This window comes from Eumetopias jubatus, unplaced genomic scaffold (assembly GCF_037043125.1).
Source record: "Eumetopias jubatus isolate StellerSeaLion01/CBP00866 unplaced genomic scaffold, mEumJub1_p1.0 scaffold_11, whole genome shotgun sequence".
NCBI classification, from domain to species: Eukaryota; Metazoa; Chordata; class Mammalia; order Carnivora; family Otariidae; genus Eumetopias; species Eumetopias jubatus.
Genome location: NW_028274817.1, coordinates 32,948,883 through 32,971,349, shown reverse-complemented (window position 1 = coordinate 32,971,349; position 22,467 = coordinate 32,948,883). Strand labels below are relative to the sequence as shown.

The 22,467-nt window shown below is 38.5% G+C and overlaps 1 pseudogene; it reads left to right on the top strand.

Moving 5' to 3' along the window:
* The first annotated feature begins 3,034 nt into the window (after window positions 1-3,034).
* LOC114201412 (52 kDa repressor of the inhibitor of the protein kinase pseudogene) lies at window positions 3,035-8,333 on the top strand (annotated as a pseudogene).
* Window positions 8,334-22,467: the final 14,134 nt, after the last annotated feature.

The following is a 22,467-nucleotide window of genomic DNA, read 5'->3' as shown; positions in this document are numbered from 1 at the left end:
TTTGCTCAGTGCTAACTCAGCAGGAATACTTCAAAAACTGTTCTAAAATATCTTGAACACTGGTAAAATGGGGAGGGAAGGTTTATCAAAAAAGGGTATGGAGTTTTAAAGTGAGCTTATGAAGCAGATTAAAACAGTCAGAACTTGCAACAGTGGAAATTAATTAGTTTCAGATTTAAGGAAAAAAATCTGTAAGAAAGTGTGAAAGGACTTCAAATAAGAACTGAGTAAAAGTGACCTACATTTCCATACATAAATCAAGTTGCATTCAGATATTTATTTTGAAATTTTCACACATTTACCAACTATTAAGGCAAAATTATGCTCCAATTACATATATAAAGTATCCAGATCATGACTTGCAAAGTCCTACCACAAGATAGTCGGATCACATCTGCAGTATCATATGCAATTCTTTGTACCATATTTTAAAAACAAATATTTCCAGAAGCAGGCAAGCAAGATTGTGAGTAAGCCTAAAATTCCACAATGTTTAGTGTGAGGAAAAGAAACTTAGGGCACACTTGATGTCCATTTTCAAATAACTTGGCTACCGTATAAGAGAAGGAATACGTTTACTCTGTGAAGCTCCAGAAGGTAAATCTGAGCGAAATGACAACTCAGTGCGAGCAAACATCTTATGAAAGGCAAAAGGAATGGGCTGCCTCTTGAGGCAGCCAGCAACTCATCATTGACCACGATCTAGCAGAGACTAACACGATTTATCAGAGATGCAACACTACAGTAAGATTAATTACTTGGTTATTGTTTTAAATAAGGAAAATTCATTAGACTACCTATAGGATTACTACAAAAAAGTCCAAATGAACTTTTAGGGTTTATTAACCTATCAAAATTTCAAAATCCCTTCCTACTATCAGAGTAACAAATGCATTTAATGAAAACAAGCATAAGTAATTTGCAAAATAACTCCATAAATCACTTTTTCCCCAATTTTATTATAATTCTTATTTTGGTAAAATCTGACTTTTTTACAGATTAATTTCTTTTTAGGCCTTGGGCCACTGGTTCATGAATTAACTATATAATTTACTTATATTAGCTTTATATTAAGAAAGTTATTTTTAAAAAGAAAGTTATTAATGATTAAGATTATACAATGAGGAAAGGACAGTGTCTTCAATAACTAGTGTTGGGAAAACTGGACAGCGATATGCAAAAGAATGAAACTGGACCCCTATCTTATACCACTCATAAAAATCAATTCAAAATGTGTTAAAGATCAGACTATAAGACCGAGAACCATTAAACTCCTGGAAGAAAACATAGGGGTAAGCTCCTTCACATCAGTCTTGACTATGAGTTTTTGGATTTGAAACCAAAAGCAAAGGCAACAAAGCAAAGGCCAAGCGAACAAGTAGGACCACATCAAATTAAAAGCTTCCACACGGCAAAAGAAACCATCAACAAAATGAAAAGACGACCTATGAAATGGGAGAAAATGTTTGTAAACCACATATCCAATAAGGGGTTAACATTCAAAATATACAAGGAACTCAGATAACTCAATGGCAAAAATAAAAATTAAAAAAAACAATAAATGGGCAAAGGACCTGAATCGACATTTTGCCCAAGAAGACATACAAATAACCAACAGGTACATGAAAATGTGCACAACATCACTCATCATCAGGGTAATGCAGATCAAAACCACAATGGGATACCACCTTACACCTGTTAGGCTGGCTAGTATCATCAAAAAGACAAGAGATACCAACTGCTGGTAAGGATGTGAAGAAAAGAGAACCTTTGTACACTACTGATGGAAAAGTAAACTGGTACAACTATTATGGAAAACAGTACTGAGCTTCCTCAAACAGTTAAAAATAGAACCACCATGTGATACAGCAATCCCACTTGTGAGTATACATCCAAAGGAAACAAACCACCATCTCAAAGAGATATCTATATTCCATGTTCATTGCAGCATTATTCACACTAGCCAAGGTATGAAAACAACCTAAGTGTGTTTGTCAGCAACACATGAATGGATCAAGAAAATGTGGGGTGTGTGTGTGTGCGTGTGCGTGCGTGTTTGTGTGTGTGAAAGAGAGAGAAAGAGAGAGAGAGAGAGATGAAATATTATTCAGCCTTAAAAACAAGAGAATCATTCTTTGCAGCAACATGGATTAACCTCCAAGGTATTATGTTAAATGAAATAAACCAGACAGAGGAAAACAAATACTGCATGGTATCCCTTATATATGGAATCTCAGGAGGAGGGAGGGGAGGGAAGGAAGGAAGGAAGGAAGGAAGGGAGGAAGGGAGGAAGGGAGGGAGGGAGGGAGGGAGGAAGGGAGGAAGGAAGGAAGGGAGGAAGGGAGGAAGGGAGGGAGGGAGGAAGGAAGGAAGGGAGGGAGGGAGGGAGGGAGGGAGGAAAAGAAGGTAGGCAGGAAGGAAGAAATGAAAGGAACAAAGAGTGAGAAAGTCAAACTCATAGAAATAGATGCTGGGGTGGTGAGGGAATAAGAGAGGCCAGTAAAAGGCTACAAACTTTCAGTTTTAAGATGAACAGGTCTGAGAATATCATGTATAAAATGGTTACTATAGTTGATAATACTGTATAATTGAAATTTGCCAAGAGAGTAGAACTTACGTTTTTTCACCACAAAAAAAAAAAAAAAGGTAAATATGTGAGGCTATGGATGTGTTAAGTAACTCAATGGTGAGAAACCTTTCACAATGTATACATATATCAAATCATCATGTTGCAACCTTTAAATGTATTACAATTTTATTTGTCAGTCATATCTCAATAGAGCTGAAAAATACAAAATAATATAATTCAAAATTGAGATGTGTAGAGTAGTAAGAAACTTTAATTCTCTGTTTGTCTTCAAACATTCTAAAATGTTTTCTGTTATACTTTTTGACAAGTTCTTCCAGAAAAGTTCATTGCTTAGCTTGCAGGAGATAGACTAGTCTTTAGTGAGTCAGGTCTAAAACCATAGCCTAGCACTGCATAGGAGAATCTAGCCCAATTTACAACTTCACCTCGAAAAGTTTTGCTACAATGGGGCCAATTTTTTTTCTTCAAGTTGACCATTCGTACAAGGGTAAAAATTAACACAACTTAAAGAAAGCTGTGCGACTATATGAACACAGAGTAAGTGTATTTTAGCTCCTTCCAACTCTTAGACAAATTCTACTCAACGGATAGTAATACTAATAAGCATTTTAAACTTCAACTATGTGCTAGATCTATCAAGGTACTGGAGACACAAATATGACCTATATATTGACTGTCACTATGCCCCATGCAGTTCAGTCTAATGAGAGGGACAGACAAGTGGTAATGGCAATATGATGCAGTCCGTACTATAATAGAGGCTGTTACCATGTAAGCATCAAATGGGAGCGAGACAAGTGGGTGACCCTACAGATTATATTTGAAAATGGTTGGTTGGGCAGGCAAATAAAAAGATCCAGGCAGAAGGCATAGGCTGAACAAGCAGACCCCTTGAAAGAAAATGAGTTGTTCCTACTGGATGAGTGAATTTTATACGGAGAAGGGTGGGAGATGGGGCCAGAGATATCATCAAGGACTAAACCAAGAAAGGACATTTTTTAACCCATAATTAGGATTTTTTTGGAAAGATTTTTATTATTTACTTGACAGAGAGAGACACAGCCAGAGAAGGAACACCAGCAGGGGGAGTGGGAGAGGGAGCAGGAAGCCCCACGTGGGGCTCGATCCCAGGACCCTGGGATCATGACCTGAACCGAAGGCAGATGCCTAACGACTGAGCCACCCAGGCGCCCCCATAATTAGGATTTTTAACTTTCTCCTACACATGCAAGTGGGAGCCACTGCCAGGCTTTAAGCAGCAAAGAGACAAAGAAATTCAGGCCAAGAACTCGGGGTCCTGAGATCGAGCCCCATGTCGGGCTACTCTCTCCCTCTGTCCCTACCTCCCGCTCATGTGTGTCCACTCTCTCGCTCACTCTCTCTCAAATAAAGAAATGAAATCTTAAAAAAATAAGAGATATACCTTGTTACTAAAGTGATTCAATGGCACTGGAGACAAAGAGGAAGGGACTGACTCGATATATTTCTGAAAGTATATCAGAGTTAATGAAATGAGTGAAAATTTGGGATGAGGGAAAGGATGATGGGACAATGTCCCGTATGACTCACCTTTGTCTCTGAGGCTGTTGGGTTGGTGGAAAAAACATCAACACAAGATGAACAACTGATTTGAAAATATTATAAATAACTTTGGTTTTGAAAAACCTTTTTGGGTTTTGAGGTGCCTATAAGACATGCATGTGTTTTGGTCAAAGTGTCTAGTAGGAAGTTGGGGTTATAGATCTGGAGTTGGACATTCCTTCCTCAAAATGGCTTCTTAATTGCCCAGTGTTGGTGTATTCAAATAGCTGTATAGGTTGATGTATTTGCTTTCCTGAAACATGTTGCCCACTTCTTATGATGACACACTGCAATTAAGCAAGATATTTATTATAATAAATTGTGCATGGAATTATAGAGCTGAAAAAAGCTTTGGAAATTATTACACTCTTCTTTTTGTTTTGGATTAAAAACTGCACCAAATGCATTCCCAGAAACACCACTGATTTCTTTAAAATCTCTGGCGTAGATGACTAACAACTCCCTTGATAATGTTGTCTAGCATCTCACTGAGCTGATAGGAGGATTTTGCTACTGCTAGTCTATATTCTTCATGCTGCAAGTGTCGTTCTTTCTGGTCTTATCCTTAGTGGAAATGGAGAACAGCTGTTTAATGCTAATGGAAAAATCAGCAAATTTAAAATTGTTGAATACACACTTTAGATTTTAACTGAATTATGAACTTGGCAATATTTATGAATTTAAAGCATGAAAATACAAACTAGATTCATCACGATATTTTTCCAACTGCATGGAAGTGTGATAAAACAGTGTTCAGAACTCTCAACATTAAAAACTCAAAGTATTGCCCTTGAAAACGATGTTCTGTGAATCTTAAAGTGATTAAATATTTTTGGATAAAGTGTCTGGAAGTATTTTTAAGCCATACAGATCTCAAATGAAATGGGTAGTACTAAAAAATGAAAATAAATCACTATTTGTATTCCTCGTTGAAATATCAGCCACCCACAATCTTTAGAACCTCTGATATTGTATCCAACTAGAAAATTTATCGGTAGTGGAGGTTTACATGTGTTTTAAGTGAAATATTAAAAATTATAATCATTTTTATGTAATTCCAAAGGGTGAACATAATCATTTTTTGTAGTCCTAAAAGCCGCATTTATTTGTGCTTGCTCATCCTCACACCTACTGATTTCAAGGATGGGTAATAAAAGGAAATAGAAATACAAGAGAAAAATGATTTCTTGACTTAAATATAATTCATTCCCTATTGCTACCCCCTGATTAACTGAGTCTCAGTAAAAACATTCCCCATCTTCTTGAACCTATCTAGCAGAGTTTTTCCCATGAAAACGCAGCTGTTTTGTCATTGGAAGCTAAAGTTGGCCACTTCCAGCTTCTTAACCTATTTAAACTCCAAAGGGGGAAATGTCCAAGGGAACATAAATCTTATGGGTGATCTATTTCAAAGGTAGTAGTTTTGTTTATTTTCAAATTGAAGTGATTTTACAATGTTGTAAATAGGTTGAACTATAATGCAGATGGTGAATAAAGGAAAAATGTTTCTCTTGAAAATGCTCCCTGCACCAAAAGGCCACATGGAAGTCAAACACATTACCCCCACCAATATAAAAAACAAAACATGTGGATGGACTTATTTGCTGTATAAACTTATTATTTCCTAAGTCTGTGGAGACAAGAGAGTAACAAAACCAGAAAAATTTATCAAAGAAACACATGACCATGGTAAGACTACCTAAACCTTTACATGACTCCACATTTCTAAGACTCACCAAATGACCTCTATCAAGTCCATTGCTTTAAAAGTGTCTAAGAGGTCGTGCCGGCCTTGCCGAGCCCCGACGGGCCGGCGGGCTCCCCTGAGGAGGCAGGGAGGGGAGGGCTGGGCCGGCCGGCGGGTGGGCTACGATGCCCGAACTTCTGCGCTGCCCCCAACTGCACGAGGAAGAGCACGCAGTCGGACCTGGCCTTTTTCAGGTTCCCGCGGGATCCGGCCAGATCCCAGAAGTGGGTGGAGAATTGTAGGAGAGCGAACTTAGAAGATAAAACACCTGATCAACTAAATAAACATTATCAATTATGTGCCAAACACTTTGAGACCTATATGATCTGTAGAACTAGTCCTTACAGGACAGTCCTTCAAGATAATGCAATACCAACAATATTTGATCTTACCAGTCATTTGAACAATCCACGTAGTAGACACAGAAAACGAATAAAAGAATTGAGCGAAGATGAAGTCAGGACACTGAAACAGAAAAAAAATTGATGAAACTTCTGAACAGGAACCAAAACATAAAGAAATAAACAACAGCAACGCTCAGAATCCCAGTGCAGAAGGGGGTGAAGAACAGGATGAAGACATTCTACCTTTAACCCTTGAAGAGAAAGAAAACAAAGAATACTTAAAATATTTATTTGAAATGTTGATTCTTATGGGAAAACAAAACATACCTCTGGATGGGGACGAAACTGATGAAATCCCAGAGGGTCTCTTTACCCCGATACCTGCCAAGCACTGCTGGAGTGCCCGGTAAATTCTGGCGAAGAGGTTCGGAGAAAGCGCTTTGAGACAACAGCAGTTAACACATTGTTCTGCTCGAAAACACAGCAGAAACAGATGCTAGACATCTGTGAGAGCTGTATTCGGGAGGAGACTCTCAGGGAAGTGAGAGACTCCCACTTCTTTTCCATCATCACTGATGACGTAGTGGACATAGCGGGGGGAAGAACACTTGCTTGTGTTGGTGAGGTTTGTTGATGAATCTCATAACCTGAGAGAGGAATTTGTGGGCTTCTTGCCTTATGAAGCTGATGCAGAAATTCTGGCTGTAAAATTTCACACTACAATAACTGAGAAGTGGGGGTTAAACATGGAGTATTGTCGTGGCCAGGCTTACATTGCGTCCAGTGGATTTTCTCCCAAAATGAAAGTTGTTGCGTCTAGACTCTTAGAGAAATATCCCCAAGCTGTCTACACACTTTGCTCTTCCTGTGCCTTAAATATGTGGTTGGCAAAATCAGTGCCGGTTGTGGGAGTATCTGTTGCGTTAGGAACAATTGAGGGAGTTTGTTCTTTCTTCCATCGATCTCCACAATTGCTTTTGGAGCTTGACAATGTAATTTCTGTCCTCTTTCAGAACAATGAGGAAAAGGGTAAAGAACTGAAGGATATCTGCCATTCTCAGTGGACAGGCAGGCATGATGCTTTTGAAATTTTAGTGGACCTCCTACAAGCACTTGTTTTATGTTTAGATGGCATAAATAGTGATACAAATATTAGATGGAATAACTATATAGCTGGTCGAGCTTTTGTACTCTGTAGTGCAGTAACAGATTTTGATTTCATCGTTACCATTGTTGTTCTTAAAAATGTTCTATCTTTTACAAGAGCCTTTGGGGAAAAGCCTTCAAGGGCAAACCTCTGATGTCTTCTTTGCAGCCAGTAGCTTGACTGCAGTGCTGCACTCACTAAATGAAGTGATGGAAAATATTAAAGTTTATCATGAATTTTGGTTCGAAGAAGCCACAAATTTGGCAACTAAGCTTAATATTCAGATGAAACTCCCTGGGAAATTCTGCAGAGCCCAGCAAGGTAACCTGGAATCTCAGCTCCCTTCTGAGAGTTAACTATAAAGAAACTCGAAGTGTTCCAACAGTGGAACACATTATTCAGGAACTGAAAGATATATTCTCAGGACAGCACCTCAAAGCTCATAAATGCTTATCTCTTGGACCCTCTGTCATGGGACAGCTCAAATTTAATACATCGGAGGAGCACCATGCTGACATGTACAGAAGTGACTTGCCCAATCCCGACACACTCTCAGCTGAGCTGCATTGCTGGAGAATCAGGTGGAAACACAGAGGGAAAGATATAGAGCTTCCATCCACCATTTATGAAGCCCTGCATCTACCAGACATCAAGTTTTTTCCTAATGTTTATGCATTGCTGAAAGTCCTATGTATTCTTCCTGTGATGAAGATTGAGAATGAACGCAATGAAAATGAGCAAAAGCGTCTCAAAGCATACCTGAGGAACACTTTGACAGACCAAAGGTCAAGTAACTTGGCTTTGCTTAACATAAATTTTGATATAAAACATGATCTGGATTTAATGGTGAACACATATATCAAACTCTATACAACTAAGTCAGAGCTTCCTACAGATAACTCAGAAACCATTGAAAATACCTAAAAGACTTTTAAAGTAGGCTTTCTCTTATGTTTGATATCTGGAAAAATCTCTAAGAAATTTGAAAACATCTTACAGAAAAGCTGTCAGGTGTATGTAGGCCACTTAATCACTGAATATCTTGACCTGTCGACCTCTCATTGAGTACATTAGCCATTGATCATCTGCCTATTTAAATGGCCCCTGTTTAAACTGTCATGCTTTGGAGACATACCTGTTCAGAAGATAGCATTGAAAGTGCCACATTACACTTCTGTGGGATCTCTGCTAATGGCACTTGGGAATTGTTTTAGTTAAGTCATTTTAGATAAAACATTTATTGTCACTGGATCCAATTGTCTGGTATTGAGTTACCAGTTCTTAGAAGATAAAGATTTTGAAGAGGTATGGGAGGAAGAAGTACATTTTATAAAATGTTACAATGAAGTTCAGAGTGACCTTTGAATAGTAGGAGTGTTAGTATGTTAAAAATCTGTAATGGACAGTTAAGGGAGTTACCAGACAGAGAGAGAGAGAGAGAGAAACACGTGAGCTTGCCAGGCAAGGATTGCAGTAGAGATTTTGTCTTTATCAAATAAACTTAAAGGAACAAGTTACAGTTAAAATTTGAATGGGAGAGCCTGCCATTGTTGTTCCACATTGGATTGTTGCTGTTTCCATTCCTATGTTGAGCCTACATCTTCATAAGCTCTTTAGCAAGTGTATGTAGAACACCTACGTCTTCATAAGCTTTTTAGCAGGTATATGTTGAATACCTCTGTTCATGGTCAAGACAGGATCAGAGGCCATGGATACTGACAACTGATTTGTCTGTTTTCCTCTGTCTTTTTCCATGACTATATCTACTGCCTCGTCTTGATTTATAAACAAAACATGGAAAACCTACAAAAATAAGTGTTTTGTGGTTTATCTAAGAATAATACAGAAAATATTGCTGTTATTTTTGGTGAAGAAAATCAATTTTGTATAGTTTATTTCAACCTAATAAAATGTGAATTTTGTTTAAAAATAAAATAAAATAAATAAAAGTGTCTAAGAACCCTGATCCTGGAATAAAATAGACCTGCATTTATAATCCTGATTCTACAATGTACTTCCTGGGTGACCTTAGTCAAGTCATAAGCCTTATTTTTTTAAAGATTTTATTTATTTATTTTAATAAATAGAGAGACAGAGATAGTGAGAGAGAGCACAGGTGGGGAGGAGAGGGAGAAGAAGACTCCCCACTAAACAGGGAGCCTGACATGGGGCTCCATCCCAGGACCCTGAGATCATGACCTGAGCCGAAGGTAGACCCTTAACGGACTGAGCCACCCAGGCGCCCAAGTCACAAACTTTAATCTTTGGTTTTCTCATCAAAGAAGGATACTAATGCTTACCTTGTAGGGCATGTGCTGTCTAAATGCTACAATGCATGCAAAAATACCTGGCACATAATGTTGAATTACTACAGTTATTATTATGACTTCACTGTTATTTTATCAGTCACACAGATTAGTTTAGTGTTGTTGCTTATTTAGTACATTTTCCACTGTTTCATTATGATTGCATTTTTCTTGACTACACTGGTCCCATATCTGAAGTATTCTCACATTTACCCATATATAAATACCTATCCACTAATATAATGTCTTAGTAACACATCCATATGTATCTGCCAATATTCTTCTCTTGATAGAATGTTTCCTGGTGTAAACTAAGAAAAAGACTTTTGAATTCTGTGTCACACTTAGCAGTGACCAAACTATCACAGCTCACAGCACCTACTATTATGAAAGGAATAATGATTAACTGCATCTTTGAACCATCTTCTCAACAGCCCTACAAATCTGTGATACTTGTTAAAGATTGACAGCCTATGTCTACTGCTTCTATTCAGTCTATCAAGTTGGTATCGATGAAATTAGTTCAGTGTCATTCCAGAAGAAACAGACAGAGATGACAAATCTCAAGTGGGACTAGATGCAAATTATTGATTAAAGCAACAGTTCATCACATACTATAATTGATAAAGCATTAGGGCTGTCGAGTGCTCCAAATTCCTGTTCATTACCTGATACACACTATATTCCTATGCACTAAAGGACAAGTCCTGCATGTATACATCTGTGTTTATGTGTGTATGTGTATGCATGTGTGTTTTGCAATGGAATATTACTCAACCATGAAAAAGAATGAAATCTTGCCATTTGCAACAACATGAATGGAGCTAGAGGGTATTATGCTAAGCAAAAAAAGTCAAAGACAAATACCACATTTGTGATTTCACTCATATGTGGCATTTAAGAAACAAAACAAACAAACATGAAGGGAAAAAAGAAAGGCAAACCAAGAAACAGACTCTTAACTACAGAAAACACATAGATGGTTACCAGAGGGGAGATGGGTAAGGGATAGGTTAAATCAGTGATGGGGATTAAGGAGTGCACTTGTCGTGATGAGCACTGGGTGATGGATGGAATCGTTGAATCACTAAATTCTTTACCTGAAACTAATATTATGCTGTATGTTCACTCACCGGAATTTAAATAAAAACTTAATCAGATATTTTAAAAAAGAACAACTCCTGCAATATTGAATATTCTTAAAGATTGTACTATCCTAGAAGTCCAAAGTGTCTCTCCAGATTTAATAGACCACTCTATAATTTAGGCAATATGATGTTGCTAATTATAGCTCAATGTTCTAAGGTGACTATCAGAATAGCAAAGAAGAAATAATTACTAAAATAAACTACTATCTTTATGAAAGCTTCCAAAATTCATGTCACATGTAAATGACATTTTGAAATTCAGAAACAAAAATTAGATAATGGGGATGGTTTCAAAACTGAATATGTTTTTTAAAAACCACTGGATCATATACCTTAAAGGGGGTGAATTTTATTGTTTGTGAATTGTATCTCAATAAAGCTGTAAATAAAAATTTTAGAAACCATGTTGGAGAGTAATAGAAGAAAAATCCCATTTGAATATCCCCCAAGGGAAAAATAAGGGAGCACTGCTTTCAAAAGGAATTAAAATTGTCAGCTACATTTTATGAGTTTCAAGATAAGGACGATTTCAACAAACTTTTCAAGCACATTAAAGACATTTTATATGTAGGCATTTGTTCCTAAGTAAAATCTTGATTAATTATAAATGATTTAGACCTAATTGTTAGTATCTTCCAAATTGTATAAAGTAGAAAGGCCAGCTGCTTCAGTTTCCTTCCCTGTCATCTTTTGGAGGGCAAGAGAAGTGCAAAGGAGAGGAGAAATAGAAGAAAAGAGTGAGTCAAACTTTTATCAACTAAGAACAAATTAACATTGCCCCAGGTGGTCTCCAGAGCTCTTATTACTTACCTTCTTCTTGCTAAGTTTAAATCTGGAGCTAGGGGGAAAAAAAGACAGAAAATGCATAAATCATCCTCAAAGGACAATGCAGAAGCAAAGAGGCCATGAAGCTTAAGAAAGGGAGCAGTGAATGGAATGATAATTGGAACACCGCATCAACAGAAACCACTTCAAATTCAACCTGGAATTTCCACTTCTTGAAATCAATCTCAAATTAAGACTATGTGAACAGTCACACATTTTCTAACTTGAAAATATAGCAAAGATATTGGAGTTTTGCCACCCCTCCTTAGAGATGTTTAAATGTGATTGGCACTATCTATATGGCCATAGAAATGTACCCTTGTCTTCCCTTAAATTACCAGCGTGCTACATCGGAAGTTTCTTATGTTTAACATCCAACTGATTCACCATCAAATGCGGTCAGCTTTGACTTCTGCCCTGGTTATTGGGTGAAGAGTTTATCTTGGGTTATCAGGAATATCAAGTCTTTAGAGCTTTTGGTTGGGAAAACTGCCATATGGTTTTTTTCTGTAATTATTTTCTGGTGAATATTCTATAGTTGAGAATTTTCACTAAATCTTATAGGTGTTGCTCACATTAAGGCAAAAAAACCCAAACCTTAAAGAATGTCTGATTCTTCTGAGAATGGCCTTTTAGGAGCACTGTACACAGACTTTATTAGCCTCTTTGTACGGAAATATAATGTTAATGTAGGGTTAGGTTCTCATCTGGGTTGATTGCAATGTCCTAAAAATATTTTTATTTTTCAATAACTCTCAATGTTAAATTTGCAAAATTAATTGTACTTTTCATGCACTAGTGAATGGAACACAAATGAAACATCACTGCTGCTTTTTGTGAAGTGTTGACTTGAAAAGACAAAGGGACATGTAACTGTATAATCAGCTATAAATGAGGAGCAAACAAATCACTTCTATCAATTAATAGATTCTGCTCTGGAGAATGCTGTCAAGACTAACAGCCCTAACTTGAAAATTATCTTCAAAAACAAACCAAAGGATCATAAAACTTTCACTGTTCAAATGATAAGACTCCAGCAAGGTCTTCTATTACTAAGAATTATTGCATTTATGAAATATTCCACAATCCACTTCCCAGTGTAGTAGGAAACATTATGAAGCCAGTAAAGCCAAGGTCTATGCCAGCAGTCATTAGTACAACTGTCAGAACAAAAAAAAAACAGGAAAAGTTTTTCAATAATTTAGCATTTTTCACTTTAACAACTTCTGAAGTTCATGAGTCTTCAAAAAAAAGTAATATAATAAGGCTAGGTCTACTTTGATTTGCATTTTAATCTGGTACCTGATCAAACTGTCTCTCTGTAATAGTTTTTTGTGCCACATGGTGTATATTTTAGCTTCCTTGGATAAGCAAGTCAGAACTCAGACTTTGCAACCAAGTAAGAAGTCAAGCTCTTAAAATTTAAAAGCAGGGATGATTGAATTGTGGCACACTATCTGCAATAACACAGAGGTGGCTTTCTCAGAGAAAATGCCTCCTTAATAAATCCAATATTGTACTTTAAACCTCTTTTCCATTCTAAACACAACCAATAGACAACCAGCATAGTGAAGATTAAAATTGTAGGTCAGTTTGTGTATTAATTTTGGATTTGGTCATGAAATCACCTAGTGCTCATTTTTTCCTAAAGTAAAGCTTTCTTAATTAAGTTTATTAATTAGCTTTATGAGAGATTATATACATACTATTGGTTCTTCCACACATTTGCAAACCATATGCAACAACATAATTTTTTAAACCCTCAAATTTAAAGGATTTCTAGCCATGGTTACACTGTGAAGTTATAAATATTTCAGATTACACAGCATGTGAGTGAATGCTGAGTAGGGCTCAGCAGTTCTAATTTATATTATTAATCCATCTATTCTTCTGGAAGGGGGGTGAGGAGATACATTTGTTCCAGTTTTATTATACTAATACCATTAATAGCCAGATTAGTGATACGTGTTTGTGTGAAAATATTATTTATCTTCAATTTTGAAATATTGCCCTAAATGTCATCTTTAGCCCCTAGGAAAAATTACATCTTTGGGTTTCTACTGAAGCAGACATATGGAAGTTAGAACGAATGGCAGAACTCTTGCCTACTCTGAGAGAAACTGTCACTCAATAAATTACATAAGTAGGACACCTTTTTTTTGGTTCCACCAGTGTGTTTGTGCTTTCACTTGATTTGACAAAATATTAGGATCATAAAACATTAATCATCAGACATAGCTGTTAAGGACTTCATGATATTTCCCCAAATTAAAAAAAAAATGTTGCATAGATTCTTAAGGCAATATCAAAAGAGATGTTAATAACTATAACATCATCGAAATAACTGTCTAGTGTTTGAGATCACCTTTTTAGTTGTGTATGTTCTATTAAGATTGTTTTTTTTCTCTGAAGGGTGAAATTGCAAATGACTCTGTTGGGATTTTTTTAATGCCATATTACTTGATCACAAACTTAAAAAAAAAAAAAACTCTCAACAAGCCAGGACTACTGATAGATAGAATCTAGCCACAATACTTTGTAATCAAACCAGACAATAGAGATGCTCCTTCCCACTGTGTCACTTGGCTTGAAATAGTATGATGATCAGTTCTTCTCTACATCTTTAGCTTTTTTCCTTGTGTCTTTTAAACTTCAGCCAAGTTGCCCTGGCAGAAAGATTGAGGTCATCATCAAGTCAGAAATGCACAGACAAATTTAACAATGACAGACTAAACCATCTAGTTCTTAATTTAGCAGCTATTCTTAGTTATTGTGTATACCGCTTTAAAAGATAAAGGTTGATTTTTGTATTACATCTTAGCAGATGAAGATTACTGGCCAAATGGAAAGCTAACGAAGTTTAATTGTCTCGCAAATCTTCCCCTAGTTTTCTACCAGCAGTGTAAGCATTCATTACTCTCCACTAAAAGATCACCTAGGAAAGGATTTTTACTATCATTGTTCTACTAATGACCAGAAGACACACAAAGAGTAAAATGATATCACTTCAAAAATCAAAAGGCCAGAAAATAAATTTTGACTCTGGCAGATCTACTCTCGACTCTCATTACAGGACAATAGGCATCTAATCATTCTGTCTAGGTTTTTGCTTCAAGTTAAACTCCACTTTGGGAGAATAAAGGATTTCTATACTCGTCCATAAATAAAAATATATAAAATTTTTTGGTGGTAAGAAAATATTTAAGGTTTTTTTTTTTTTTTAGTCTTGAAAGACAGGACATTTGCTATTACTTGCTTTTGATGTGTCGTCTTGAGTGAACTTGTGTGGTTCTAGCCTTGGAAATGTGTAGAGACTTAGTCCTCCAAGTTTGTTGGTAAGGAGTAAGGAAAATCTTCATTTCTTTGGCATAATATTACAATCCGTGGCAGAGACTTCTTTATATTTACCAATGCAGCCCGGTTCAGATATTTTATTAAAAGGGCATGGTTAACACGTTATTCATAGTAGGAGAGGTAGGAAAATATCCTTCAGTCTGCTCTACTTCCATTAATCTATCAGAAGTTGATAAACTGACAAGATATTTTGAGAGAAGGAGGTGTCACTTGGATAAGGGTATGACGCAGGTCTTAAGTCTATGTAAACATGTCATGACGAGAAGAGAGAGAAGCAAAGTCTGATAAAGAGAAGAAAGTAACCATTAACAAAGCAAATGATTGGTGCTTATTAATCAACTAAGTAATGCTTGTTGGCCAGCTTCCCAATGATGATGATAGAAAAGATGATGAGATTGGTGGTGGTGGCAGTAGTGGTGGTAGTGATAGTGTGTTTGGTTCTGCTACACTAAATCTGATGGTTTCCAACATATGTTATTTTTAGGAGATGGCAGATGTTAAGGGTTTGCCAAAACCCCTATGACATATTTGATACCACAGATGAATTAGAACAGGGGGTATGGAGCTTATAAGCCATGTTATCCAATTGAATTAGTTAAACTTAGTAGATTATGTTGCTTACTGGGAAGGGTATGGATATCAAGCTAAGAAAATAATATAGCTGTATGAGTTCTGTGGTGAAATTGATTATTGTTTAAAATTTTATGTACAAGATTTTTTTCTGTTAGGTAGGTAGGTAGCATCTTACAGTGAAATATAGACCATTGTTCATATTCCTGTTTAAGGAGTATACACAAAGAGGAGAAATTTATCTTTTTTCAAAAATACTGAAAGTTTTCAGTAGAAGATCTTTGGGGAGGAAAAAGTGACATATTTTGAGCATTACTGATAAATAAATTCCTTTTTATCTTTGTTATCCCATCTGCAAAACAACAGTTGATAACATTCAAAGGGGATTTTAAACTCAAGCATTTTTCCCCTTTTGAATTGCAAATTCTAGTTTAAAGAGCTCTTTCTCGCCTTTTAGATGTGTGCTTGGCTCATACGTCTATTGGAGTTACGGTATATGTCTATTTCGTGTGCAATGTGTTGAGTTCATTGCAGCCTTCGGGAAACTAAGAAACAACAACTCTCTGAACTAAGCTTAACTTTACATCATACTGAACAAATGGCCTCACTTGTAACACAGCTTTATGAGATGATATGATTTATTGAGGTCCAGGAGATATTTTGGATTGTTAATTTAAATTCAATCTTTAAAAAATCTGGCAGCACTGAACTAATAATGAATAATAACTCTTGGGACAAGAATAAAGGAATAGAGTCAAATAAACAAAAGCAGGTCACTCAGTTATACAAAGACTGCATGATAAGGTACGTATTTTTGAAATTCCTTAACTCTAGATTCCAAGGTTGATCTGTGCATGTTCTATAACTTATCCTTCACTCCCATTTGTCATATCTTGATGAATTATATCACTTCCGACATAAAATGATTGTATAATCAGGATTTAGTTCAAAGGCTTCTTTGGTATACTTGTTAGCCCGAAATTCTTGCCAATTTGTACAGTCACATAAAATGATTAGTAGGGAAACAAATAAACAAAGCTGCCAAAGCATTATTTCCAGTTGTGCTTCAATTTGTTCTCAATGCCAGTTCTTAGTGAAAATTTTCTTTCGGCAAATCTCAAGAGTCTCAGGCAAAGATGTTACCGAAGAATATTGAAGTCCATGCACACATATTATGCTGGTTAATAAAGAACAAATTCTCCTTTTGTTAAAGCTAACATTCAATTTGTGTTCGTGAAATTCCCATAGTAACCTTCGATTTAATTTACATCTTTTAATCATACCCTGATATTTTTAATTCGATCATTTTCATAGTATTCTAGAATTATAAAGGTATCCCAACATAATACTGTTGTTTTCATGATAATAAGCTTCCTGAAGCTTATTTTCCATGGAAGTCAGTAGCTAGCAAGCGCACCAGGATCAACAAAACCGTCTTGTGGTCTTGGTGAAAAGCTGCTTCTTTCCTGCGGCAAAGCCGAATCTATGGCAAGTCCGCAGTGTATAACTTCCTCAGTCTGTTTTTCAAAAACTTCAACGTTCTTTTTTATCCTCTAAAACTAGCTTGAGACTGCATTTATGGACTCTGCAAGATTTAGGATTGGAAAGAGCTTGAAATATCATTCATTAGCTACCTGTTTCCCCCCTTTCCTCTCATAGTACTCTTCTTTGTAACATCCCCACTAAGTGATTAACCTCTATAGGGTTGAACATCCCAATACTGGAGAACTCAATGCCTTCAGAAAGAGATTGTTTCACCCTTGACCAGTTCTGACTGTTGTAAAGTTCTCCTACAGAGCCAGAATCTGTAGCGTCCTCCACTAATTCCCAGGTGTATTCTCTTGCGTCAGAGTTTCCTTTTTTGCAAATATTTACAGAATGCCTAGTTTGTGTCAGACAATGTGCCAGGCCCCGAGAGAACAAACACAAAGAAGATAGGAATGCTAACCTTGGGAAACAAAGCAAATCCCCTTTCCATAAGAAAATCTCTCAAATATTTGAAGTCAGCTAGCATGTATCCCAAAAGTTTTGTTCCAGAGGGTACAAACCCAAAGTTTGTCATGTAACATGATTCAAACCCCCTTCTGACACAAGCATTCTTGTGTATGAACTCCAATCAACTGATTTCATTCTTTAAATACTGTGCCTGGAAGCACCAAACAGAGCCCAATTGTATCCTCTTTCCGTGAAAGTTGCAAAAGCCCAAGATAAAATTAGGTTTTCTGGCAATCATATCGCAGTGAGGACTTGTTGATCCAAATGCCAACTAAAATCCACCATGACCAAAATTTGTGCACGGAAATTTGGTACCCAAAGTTCAGCATCTCACACTTTTTCCTATTAAGTTTTACTTTGGTCCGTTCAAATTGTCATGATCTATTTGCATGATGGGCCAATTTAGTAAAACACTTTCTATATTTATATTTATATTCAGGTCCTTGAAAAACTCATGTTTTACCAGCCCTGCCCTTCTTGACCTTTTGTCCTAACCGCTTTTGTGTCAACAATTAATAGTTATCATTGTTACTTATATTCTTTGTGCCCAGTATTAGGATAAACAGGAACAAAGTCGATGAAGAAAAGAATATGACTAAACCCCTTTCCCTGAGATACTTATAATTTGATTGAGGAGATGGTTCTTACAAAAAGAAAAGAAGAAAATAGCTAGCAATGCACGATGACATACTTCATTTGAAATAATGTAATAATGTTGATTTACAGACCAGGAAAGCCGCACGCATGAACTTCAGAGACAACTCTCAAACAAGCAAATATTCTCATGCATAGTAAAAGTGCTAATTACTACAGGAATGCGCAACAGAGATCAGAGTGGCCTGAAAGAGTGAGAATAAGACGCAGAGGCAACAAACTGCTAGTTCAGGGCTAGGAATGAAAGAAAAACCACTGTTGCCCTGGCCTTTCAATCTTAGTTTAATTTAAGCAAAAGGCCTTAATTGTCATCCTTTTCATTCTGTCCTGGAAGAGTGAAATACATGTCCATAATATAAAATGCATTCATCATAGCATGAATGTGCTCCATGACAACCCATGTTTCTCTAAAGAACGGACATCTAAGTAGCTTGTTGCTCTTTCTTCTCCTTGGTGAGGCTTTTAGAATCCATACCCTCCCTACTCAAACTGACATGTATATTATTGGTTTTTAAAAATATATACTTGATTACCAGAAGTCACAACTACAAGAATGTCAGATACAATTACGTTAATTCAGTAACATTTGTTTAAAAAAATAATGATAAGCACGGATTCTTAATCTTGATATAGATTAATTCTGGGACTTTTAATTCTGAGAAGTGGCAAAAATATGTAGACGGGAACTTCCAAATCTTCCCCAAAGGTTTTCAGTTTTTTTTCCTCCAACCAGGGATGAGAGTATCAGAGGACCAGAGTTGCTTGTTGTTTTTCGCTAAAACAGGGATCTTTCCAAAAACAAGTTGTACTCAGAGAGACTGACATGATCAGAGACTGCCCCCTGCCTTCCTACACAGCACATAGAGTTCAGCTGCTCTGGTTTGCATTAAAAATAATCCTAACCAGCTTTGAAAAGATTTTGTGTATAATGAGCCATCTCTATCTACGATTTTTTTCCTATTCAATGACCCTGCTTGAGGAACAGTAAAGGAGAAATTTGCTGTGTAAAATAATATGAAAGTTTATCTCTTCCTATATCATGCCTCAATGATGGACATTATGGGTATGATCCTGGGTTTTTCTGGTTAAGCAAAAATATGAAATGCTGAAAATATTATCTGATACAATTGTAAAATTACAAAAAAAAAACCCTCTATCAGGATTTCCTTTAGACCCCCCCAAAAAAATATGGGTGGAAGGAATATCAAAATGCCTTGCATTTATGTCCTATGGTAAAAATTTCCAGGTAGAATTTTTTTGTGTAGCTTCTTTTGCTCTGCAAAAATATCTTCCTTGGAATATTTTTCAAGACCCTGGTCACTTATTAACAAATCAATCATAGTATATTAATCTATCATGTTCTAGGTTTGTTACAATAGTGTTCTCTGGTCAAGAGGAGAAATAGTAATGAGTAAAGAAGTAGATTTTTCCAATGAGCTACTATTGTTTATGAGAACGTTCCCAAAGTCTTAAATGACGAGGAACTTTTATCTACTTAGTAACAATCTTCTTTAAATCCTTCCTGAACTTTTAAATCTGGAGTTTGGGGAAGGAACATATTTGAGGTGAGGGGAATCCCCCTGGTGTGAAAGTTGCAAAAGCATGTCTATATCCTTAGAAAACGCGGCAAGTTTTTGGAAACTGTTCCGGGGACCGCTGGGGAATTGCCTCAAAGCCGAGGATTTCACAGTATATAACTCCTCTGTTTCCAGGGACAACTTCTATAGACATAAGGAAGGGAAGGGAAAGCCGGGAAAATCCTCAGCTGATTCCCCAGTTTAGGCAGGAGTTCGAGAAAACCTCTCTGGCGACCGCTGAGCGCGCCGGCATGTACTTGTTTTGAGTTTGCTTTCCCGATCTTAAAGTGCGCCCTAAATTACTCCTTGCACTACACTCTCCGAGCTAGTGTTGCCAAAACCACCAAAACCCATCGGATCCGCTAGCGCTGGGCCAGGCCGCCACCTGGAGAACCCAAAGAGGCGGTATGCGCCGCCTGTGCGGGGAAAGTGGAGCTGGCGCTCCTGGCTGAACCCGGCGCCCCGAGCCCGGCATCGTCCCCGGCTCGGGCTCAGCCTTTCCGGCTCCAGGCCACTCGGCGGGCGCCGCTCAAAGGCAAAATTTGCCTGCCCGTGTGTACTCGAATTCGGAAGCCCAGGCGCGCTTCAGCCCGCCGCCTGGTTAGCTAACTCCGTGATGCACCGGGAACCTTCCCCATCCCTGAGTGGGCTTCACCCTAGGTCCTTCTCGGTACTTTTGCCTTTCTCGAGCAGAAGGAGAGAACAGCCTAAAGAGCGAGATATGTAAAAGTGGTAGTAATAATCGTAATAATTATTATGACTATGATTATGATCACACTCATCCTCGTCATTGTTGTTATTGTGGTCAGCGGCTCTAAGCCAGCTCCCCAGCGAGCTGGTGAGCTCGAAGAGGTCCCCGCCTTCGGTGGATGCTATCTCAGGCTCTCGGCTCAGCCGAGTCCCTTTTGCCTGGGCGAATGTATCCTAGGGATTTATATTTACATTTTTAAGAGTAAAACTAATGTCTCAGCTTCCAACAAAATAAGTAAGTCCCGCCAGAAAAGCCAGAACGAAGCATTCTGTGCTCACGGGCATAGAGAAAGAAGACACTTGGGGAATTTTTAAAGATGAGTGCTTAATTATTTAAAAAGAAGACATACGTTTTCTCTTTGATATGTATAAATTACTGTTCGCTAACAAAGCATTTCTAAAGATGCGAATGCTGTGCAGTCCGTGGACTTGGCAGCGCTCTCGCCGCCACCTGCGCGGCATCATAGAGTAGCATTCAACAGATGCTTCAAGAAAACTGCGATGGGTTTTTGCTTTGCGAAACAGAACTTGGGTGTGGACAGTATGTTCACTGCCAAATTAAAATCAGAACCCTGCGAAAGTGTCTGAATTCGGTGGGGATGGAGGGAATCCTAGGATTCCCAAAAGCCGCTATTGAAATAGACCAGTAAGTTCCTTTTACAAATTGGGAAACCAAGGCACAGAAAGAAGTGACTCGGAATAAGGAAAGGACCCAACTCTGACCATTGCTCCCACCTCCTTCCCCAACCGTAACTTTTGGTGCTTCTGAGGTGGACGGTCCCCAGAGCGGCCAGCCGCGTCCTTCCCTCTGCGCTCCCTGGGGTTCGAGGCTCCTAGCTGCCGTATGGCCTCCCATGTAGTCCGTTCCATATAATCGGCGCTCTGCGGTCGGGTCCCAAGTAGCCAAACCGTAGTCTCGATCTCTTTCTTTGGTGCAGCTACCTGGGACCGGCAGGGAGCCAGTCCCCACTTCTTCCGCGGCCCTCGGTACATCGCCACGGAGCCTCGGCCAAGACACCCCCCCCCCCGCCCTCCCATTTCTTCTTAGAAGGAATCTGCTTTGCCCCCTTCTCGGTGGGATCTTCCCCATTTCTAAGTTTGGTCTTGGTGCCTCCTAGGCGTCTTGGCCAAGGTGGCTCCGACCACCCCCCTTCTCTGCGGGGCAGCCAGGACACCGCAGACACCTGCCCGGCGGCGCCTGGGAGCCAGTGGAGAAGGGCTCTGCTTGCCGGGCTGCAGCTCGGCATCCCGTTAGTTGCCAAAAGGGAGCTTTTGTGGTTGGCCCCTTACCCTGCTGTCTTGACCATGCCAAGGCAGCCCTCACAGTGGCTGGGCAACCAACTAACTGTGGGCCTCAGGCTCTGGACCAGAGAAATAGGTGCAGCCCCACCTCAGAAACCCAAAGGAGCTGCCCTCGGGGTGTCTTTCTAAGCCCTTAGAGGGGGCTGTGGGGTCAAGAAGGAAACTAAGCGGTGCCTTCTTGGGGCATGAAGGCCAAGAGTCTTCCTTTCTCCCTTCTCTGCGTTTGGGGTTAGGGACAAGGGGGGAAGAGGGCCTGAGAGCCTCGGCCTTTGCTCACTAAATATGTTTGACCTTGTGAATGCCTCAGTTGCTCCTGTTGGGGAAAAGCCGGGAACCTCAGAGGAAGTTTCAAAGCTTGGTGGAACTTCTGAGACCCAAGTATGTTAAGATGTGTGCGTCTGTGTGTGTGTGTGTCTGTCTGTCTGTCTGGGAAGAGGTGTTTTCTTCAATCTTTAAGGGTGCATTCTTGAGACAGTTCCCCCCCCCCATGATTGACCCTGGTTTCCCCCAGTCTCCAGGCTTCATAAATCAAGTTAATCACCACCGCCACCACCACCACCATGGGGTCTCGCGCCCC